This window comes from Canis aureus, chromosome 1 (assembly GCF_053574225.1).
Source record: "Canis aureus isolate CA01 chromosome 1, VMU_Caureus_v.1.0, whole genome shotgun sequence".
Classification (NCBI taxonomy): Eukaryota; Metazoa; Chordata; class Mammalia; order Carnivora; family Canidae; genus Canis; species Canis aureus.
Window position 1 is genome coordinate 65,018,631 of NC_135611.1, and position 6,660 is coordinate 65,025,290.

General features: G+C 44.4%; 1 long non-coding RNA gene across 1 annotated transcript; it reads right to left on the reverse strand.

The window, feature by feature from the left end:
* Positions 1–3,090: 3,090 nt before the first annotated feature.
* On the reverse strand, positions 3,091–4,379 carry LOC144285985 (uncharacterized). The gene is made up of 2 exons (XR_013354127.1): positions 4,063–4,379; positions 3,091–3,745 (listed from the first exon to the last, which is right to left on the reverse strand). It is a non-coding gene; the product is annotated as an uncharacterized LOC144285985 (long non-coding RNA).
* Positions 4,380–6,660: the final 2,281 nt, after the last annotated feature.

Here is a 6,660-nt window from a genome sequence, read left to right on the forward strand (position 1 = left end):
GGTAGATGATTTACAACTTGCGGTCCTGTGACATGGGCTGGGGCTACTTGCAAGGCAGCTCCCAGGCAACCTGGGGACGGCTCTCAGCAGTGACACATTGAAGGTGGTAACCCAGAGCTACATGTCTGGGAGTCCAGCCCTAGCAGAATATGTTCTGTGAGGCAAGGCTGCCGGCCGAAGGGAATAATTACAAGGGGCTGCCCAACGGCCATGACAAGAGAAACTTAACCCAAGTGTTTTCAGGTAACTGCCTGCCCTGGGCCTGGCTGCCTTCCATGGGCCCCGCAGCACAGGGCACTGTGTGAAGGGGATGTTTTACAGCAAGTTACAGCAATGCAGCTGTTTGCACTAGAACTTAACCCAGGTATGCCAGACAGCTGTGCCAAAGCATGCTTTCCTGTTTCATTAATTCAACAACAACACCTATTAAAAAAAAAAAACAAGAAACATTTGGCCGTGACTGTTGGTTTCAGTTGCTTGTCAAGAACTGGTTATTTAACACAATTTAATAAAATGTTTCTGAGTACCAACTATGTGTCTGACACCTGGAAATAAAGAAAGTGCAGGCCATGACTCAAAGACTGGGACATCACCCCAACCCTTAGGCAACATCTTACCTAGGATGGACACACACACACACACACACACACACACACACACCAAGGTTATAATTCAATGAGGGGTACAAAATTAGAAGTAAATATGAACTAAACGGTGATACAGAAGACAGAATGGTTATTTCTGACTAGGGTAGTCAGGAATGGCTTCTCAAAGGCCATGCTTTCTGAATTGGACTTTGTAGGATAAATAGAAATTCTCCAGGCAGAAAAGATGGGGAAAAGGCCTAACCAAGGAAACATCATCCACTGAAGTATGAAAATGTGATGGGAGAGGAATGAATGGATTAGATTTATTGAGGGTAGATCTTGAGCAGATGAGTTTGGGTAAGCAGCTCCTGCTGAGAGAACTCCCGGGTGCCCAGCTCAGGATGGCACCCCAAGCAGCATTCCTGGGGAGCCATTAACCATATCATACAGGGAGTGGCACAATCAGGTTTTCTGAGATGGCAATCTGGCAGCCCCTTCAAGGAAGAGACTCAAGGAAGCTGAGAGACTATTGCAATGGTCCAGGCGAGGGGAAGTGAGGGCCTGGCCTGAGGATGCCGAAGAAGGAACCATTCTGCTGGCTGCACTCATAGACATTGTGATGGCTCACCCATTCCTTCTGCAGCCAGACTTCGAGGTGTTGGTATCCGTGATTTGTAGGTGAGTAAAGAGAACCACCATGTACTTAGAGAGGAGTGCTAACGGGAGAATACAAAATGATACAATTATGGGACATCAAAACTGGAAAAAAATCCTGAGGTCTATTCCAACTCCCTCATTTTACCTATAAGTTAGTTGGCTATTTAATAGCAAATTTGAGGCTGGCGGCCAGGTCCCCAGCCAGTGAGACACCGGCTTGTTCTGTAGGGTATTGTTACCGGTTGAATTTTATCCACAAAAATGACATGTTTATGTCTTAACTCCTAGTCCCCACAATTGTGACCTTATTTAGGAATAGAGTCCTTGTAGATATAATCGAGATGAGGTCATCAGAGTAGGCCCTCATCCAATGGGACGGGGGGGGGAGGGGCTTAGAAGAAGTAGGAGGTAGACATGTGAAGACACGGAGACATAGAGCGATTGCCACGCGAATACGGAAACTGAGATTGAAGTTACTGGACCGCAAGCCAAGAAAGGTCAGAGACCGTGGCTCCCCCCAAAAGTTAGGAACGAGCCAGGAAGATTCTACCCAGAATCTCACAGGGAGCATGACCCTGCCAGCACCTTGATTTCAGACCTTGGCCTTAACAACTATGAGAGGATAAATTTTGGTTGCGTTAAGCCGCCTGTTTGTAGCACTTTGCATGGTAGCCCTAGGAAACTAGAGCAGTTGCTGTTAAAGTTTAAATGTTTTGTGTATGCATATCTGTGTGTGTGTGTATGGCGAGGTCCCCTCTGAAATAGCTTCAAAGAAATTGCCCAATACAGAGCTACACTTAAAAAAGTAAGAAAACTCTTCCAAGCATTACACACTCCAAATCAATTTGCTTCAACGGTAAATCTCACTTTCACACAATGGGACGATTTTAGCCCCCCAAATTCAAGGACATCTCATAAAGCATTTTCATCCACTATCTCATTCCATCTTCACGTTAAGTTCTGAGAGGTAGGAACGCGAGAAAGTGATCGATTGTCCCAAAGTTACCAAGTGATGGAGCCAAAGTCAAATTACAAGACTTCCCAGTCCAAATCCTCTGCTCTTGCTTGTCTTGCTCTTGCTCCTGCTCTCTCCCTCTGGTGAGAACCGTTCAGGAGAAGCGGGGGCTACGGATAAGGAGGGTCTCTGCACCGAGATCGCTTGCACATGTACTTAAGAAGAGTCAACTTGAGATACTAGCGCAAGTGCCAGCAAGCAGTCGTTTCCAGGAAAGACCTGCTAGTGATATAAAGTGAAAATGCAAATAGTCTAACTCATCCCAATGAACATTTATATTCAGTGTTTGGGTGTAGAAAAAAAGCCTCTAAGATGACATGGTCTTGCCTCTCCTCCCTAGCTGTATCCTGAGTATCTGGGAAATAAGCTTTCCTTATAAAAACAGCGTGTATAGCCTTGAACACCAGAACCAATTCAGCTTCTTAAGCGACAAGGACAAACTGGGTCTACTCTTGTCTCCAGCATCATTCTATAATTTTCTATCTCAGTTCTCACTGTCAGATTTTTTTTTATGGTTGGTAAGAAAAAAAATCATATCTTGGACAAGGGACCCAATTCAAATTTTGATTTAGAGTTTTTGTTCACTTACTTGTTTGTTTTTGAGACACCGGATATCTTGTGTAGGCATCTGCAGGAACACACAAAATCGACCAACAATTAAACTTCTGGAAAATGGGTGTGACGTGTGGACCCCAAAACACCATTTATCAGAAACTGGTGAACAGCATTAGGTTAATTACGGCCATCATGCCTCTGGCCTTGTGTGGACGAGAGGGGGAGAAGGAAGAGGAAGGAAGCTCTTCGCTTGTATAGGTCAATAAAAGACAATGGTTTTCTAATAGCAATCCTGTGGCTCTTTATTAAATGAGCAGGACAGTGACATCTGTCTCAGCCGGGGGGGAACCGCCGGGCAGCACCTGTTGCAGTGCTGGTCTAGGAGCTCACAACGCTGAGGGTCATTCTCTCCTTGTGTTGCGTCCTGAAAGTACTTACAAGTCAAGGATAGTGACTCAAAAGTAAACCTCAGGCTTTCAATTCTCTGGCGGGGCAGAAGGCAAGTTCATGACCAATCCCCTACCCAGTCCAGAAGCGTCTGTACTGTTTGGTGTCAGGACAGAGACCAGAAACATAGCCGATGATGTGGGTGTCCGCATCTGCGCTGGGGCTGGGGCCCTGGCTGTGTGCAAGGGCTCGGTGTGCACTCTATGCCTGCAGTCACAGCTTCGAAAGGACTACCCCGTGCGCACACAGCCTCACGTAGCCCCTTCATCCACTCGCACTCTTAATAAAAGTCAGCCCGGTTTTGTTACAATATTGTCCAGGGGAACATTCGGATTCTTCAGTTATGCTGCAATGTCATGTATCCTTCATTATTTTAAAGAACAAAAGTCACAGGCTGCCTTTTTCTTTCTTTCTTTCTTTCTTTCTTTCTTTCTTTCTTTCTTTCTTTCCTTTCTTTCTTCTTTCTTCTTTTCTTTCTTTTTGCCTTCATTACAGAATTTTCATTTTAGTATTTATTATAATAGGATCTGGATTTGCCTTATAACATTTCAAGTAAAAATTGCCATTCCCCACCCCACATCCCGACATACATGCAAATGCTTATAAAGATTGTATTCAAAAGTTCTAAGGAAGGTATGAGAAGAGCTTCCTGTGGACAACTGAGACTCCACGACTAAGCCCAACAGGTTTGATGCAGATAGAGTTTTGTGGCCTCAAGAGTTAAAACCCCAGGACCCCCGCCTCCACCTCTTTCCATCTGTCCCCACTTTACAGATGAGAAACTCAGGGCCCCTAACCGACCTCAGGGCTGGGAAGAGCCGTCCTGGAACACGTGCCCACAGCTGACCCAGCAGCACCACACACAGCTTTGACTCTTCGCCCTGTTAGTTACTCTGCCCAGATTTCCAGGAGAAGGCCAAGCCTGCCTGCCGCCCCACTGCCCGGGAGCTGGGAGTGACCTCCCAGAAGCACAAAGCCACTTGGCAGGGCAGTTGCTGTGAGGTCTGGGACTCCCCCAGCACTGAAGCGGTTAACTTGTAGGAAGACCCGGAGAAAGAAAAACAGACTAAGAACTGCCTTGTGGGGAGGAGGGCTAGAAAACGAGGCTGTTGCTGTTGTTTTCATTGTGTGCACTCTAATCAGGGAGGGTAAGAACAATGATGCATGTAATGCTGATTTTGGAACGTGTCCATGCAGCTTTTCCCAGGCTAGACAGCCTTGGGAACCAGTGATAGAGTGGCACACCAGGGGCACAGCCTCAATCACCAAGCCCAGGGCAGGGCAGCCTTTTCTGTGGATAAAATATGTGAGGGATGACAAGAATCTTCCCAGCATGGGAAGTGGCAGTAACAAAAAAAAAAAAAAAAACACCCCACACACAACAGGGGAAACCTGTGAGGGTTTTGCATCTGGAAGCTCAACCAGGACCCAGGACCCGGGGACGTGATAATCGAGAGATGGGAGACTTCTCCTTCTACCCACCCCATTCCATTTTTCTTTTTTGTTTGTTTGTTTCCTTTTTTGCATTCAACTTGCCCTCCCTTTCTTCCCCACTCCCCTCCCCCAAACTCCCTCCACCACACTTTGAAGCCTAGATGAAAGCCCTGTGTTGTGGCTGCTGGCACCAAGGAGCGCAGGGGGAAGGCTGAAGTGTGCTTTAGTTTAAGATGCTGTACTTTTCTCCCAAGGAAAAGGGGGAAAATCAGCTTGAAACAATACGTTGCATTTCGCTGGAGAGCATACTTTATGTATCTAGGACTCAAACATGGTCCTAATTTTTTCAAAGCTTTTGTCTTCAAGGATAAGGGAATAGCTAAAATGTGGCATCCTCCCTCAAAGTGAATGCATATAACTGCAAGGGCTTTGGAGTGGTATTGTTTAATAAAATAAAACAAGAAAGAGGCAAAAATCAGGCACATGAGCTTTTTGGTATTGACACAACTGTAGATCGTAACTTTCTCGACTGTTGACAAAAACAGCTCCTTTATTTTGAAATAGCACATTCAAGCTATGCTGCGCTAAATAATTTTGAAGGCATGACTCCCATATATTTATTTAGTCATTAGCTTACCAGATTTAGCAAATAAAGATTCAGGACACCCAGTTAAATCTGAATTTCAGCTAAACAATGATACATTTTTTAGTATAAATATATGCCGTGCAGTGTTTGGGATTAAATTTATGCTAAGAATTTACTTGCTATTTATCTGAAATTCAAATTTAACTAGGTGTTCTATATTATATCTGACAACTGTCCTAGTCATGATCGTTCTTAGCTCAGCCTCTTAAAATTATGTTAGAATGTTTTTTAAGGGCCCTGTTACAACATGAATTTGAATTCACCAATTTGAACATAGGAATATTCAAAATATTGTTGACAAAGACTCCCTACAGTACAACCTTCCCATGGCCCTACCCTAATACCCCCTAAATACACCCACATATACACAGAACTCCTCGTTCCCCCACTCTCGCCACCCCTCCTACACACATACCCTATTGAGGTTTTAAAAAGATTTTTATGTATGTATTTTTCCATCAAAGGAAGGATTGGCTAATATGTTACTTAGATCAGTATTTATAATCAACACACTCCTAGCATGGAAAGTGCATATAGCTCCCACTTGGCCATTACTTAAAACTGCAGCTGCTTTGTCAAATAGCAATAGCTCATGAGATCTAAATGAGGCATAATTATTTTTGGTTAAAAATGTTTCCTCAATTTATCTACTTAATGCCCTGAAAGGTGGTTTTATTATTTTATGTTTACTTAGGGGAAAAAAAAAAAAAAAACATGTGCTTATAGACATAAAATCAACCCAAAGGAACTACTTGGAAAGCTCCACTGACCTGGTCCTATACGCTATGTCTACAGACACCTTGTGTCCACTTTTGCTCATGTGATCTCGTGTTCACTTGAACTTGGACAAAGTTGAAGGTCTGGTATTTTTGCCTCTCACAGCTGCTATCTCTCGACATGACCTGGGAGGTTGGTGAGCTTCCAGTACATTGGAACTGAAGAGGGGGATAAAGTAAGATTGAGGATGTGTAGAGGACAATGCTGGAAGAGAAGATTTATAAAGGTCTGAGGTCTCCATGTATGTGAAATTTAAATTGTGCATTTAGGGTTGCCTGGGTGGCTCAGTCAGTTGAGCAGCTGACTCTAGATTTCAGTTCAGGTGGTAATCTCAGGTTCTGGAATCGAGCCCTCTACTGGGCTCCATGATCAGTGGGGAGTCTACTCTGAGTCTCCACTGAGAGAGGATTCTCTCCCTCTCTCTCTCTTTCCTTCTCTCCCCCTCCCACCTGCTTGCACACATCGTACTCTCTCTCTCTCTCTCTAATAAATGGTTAAAAATAAATAAATTGTAAATTAAAAACTATTGCTTTTGGGGCACC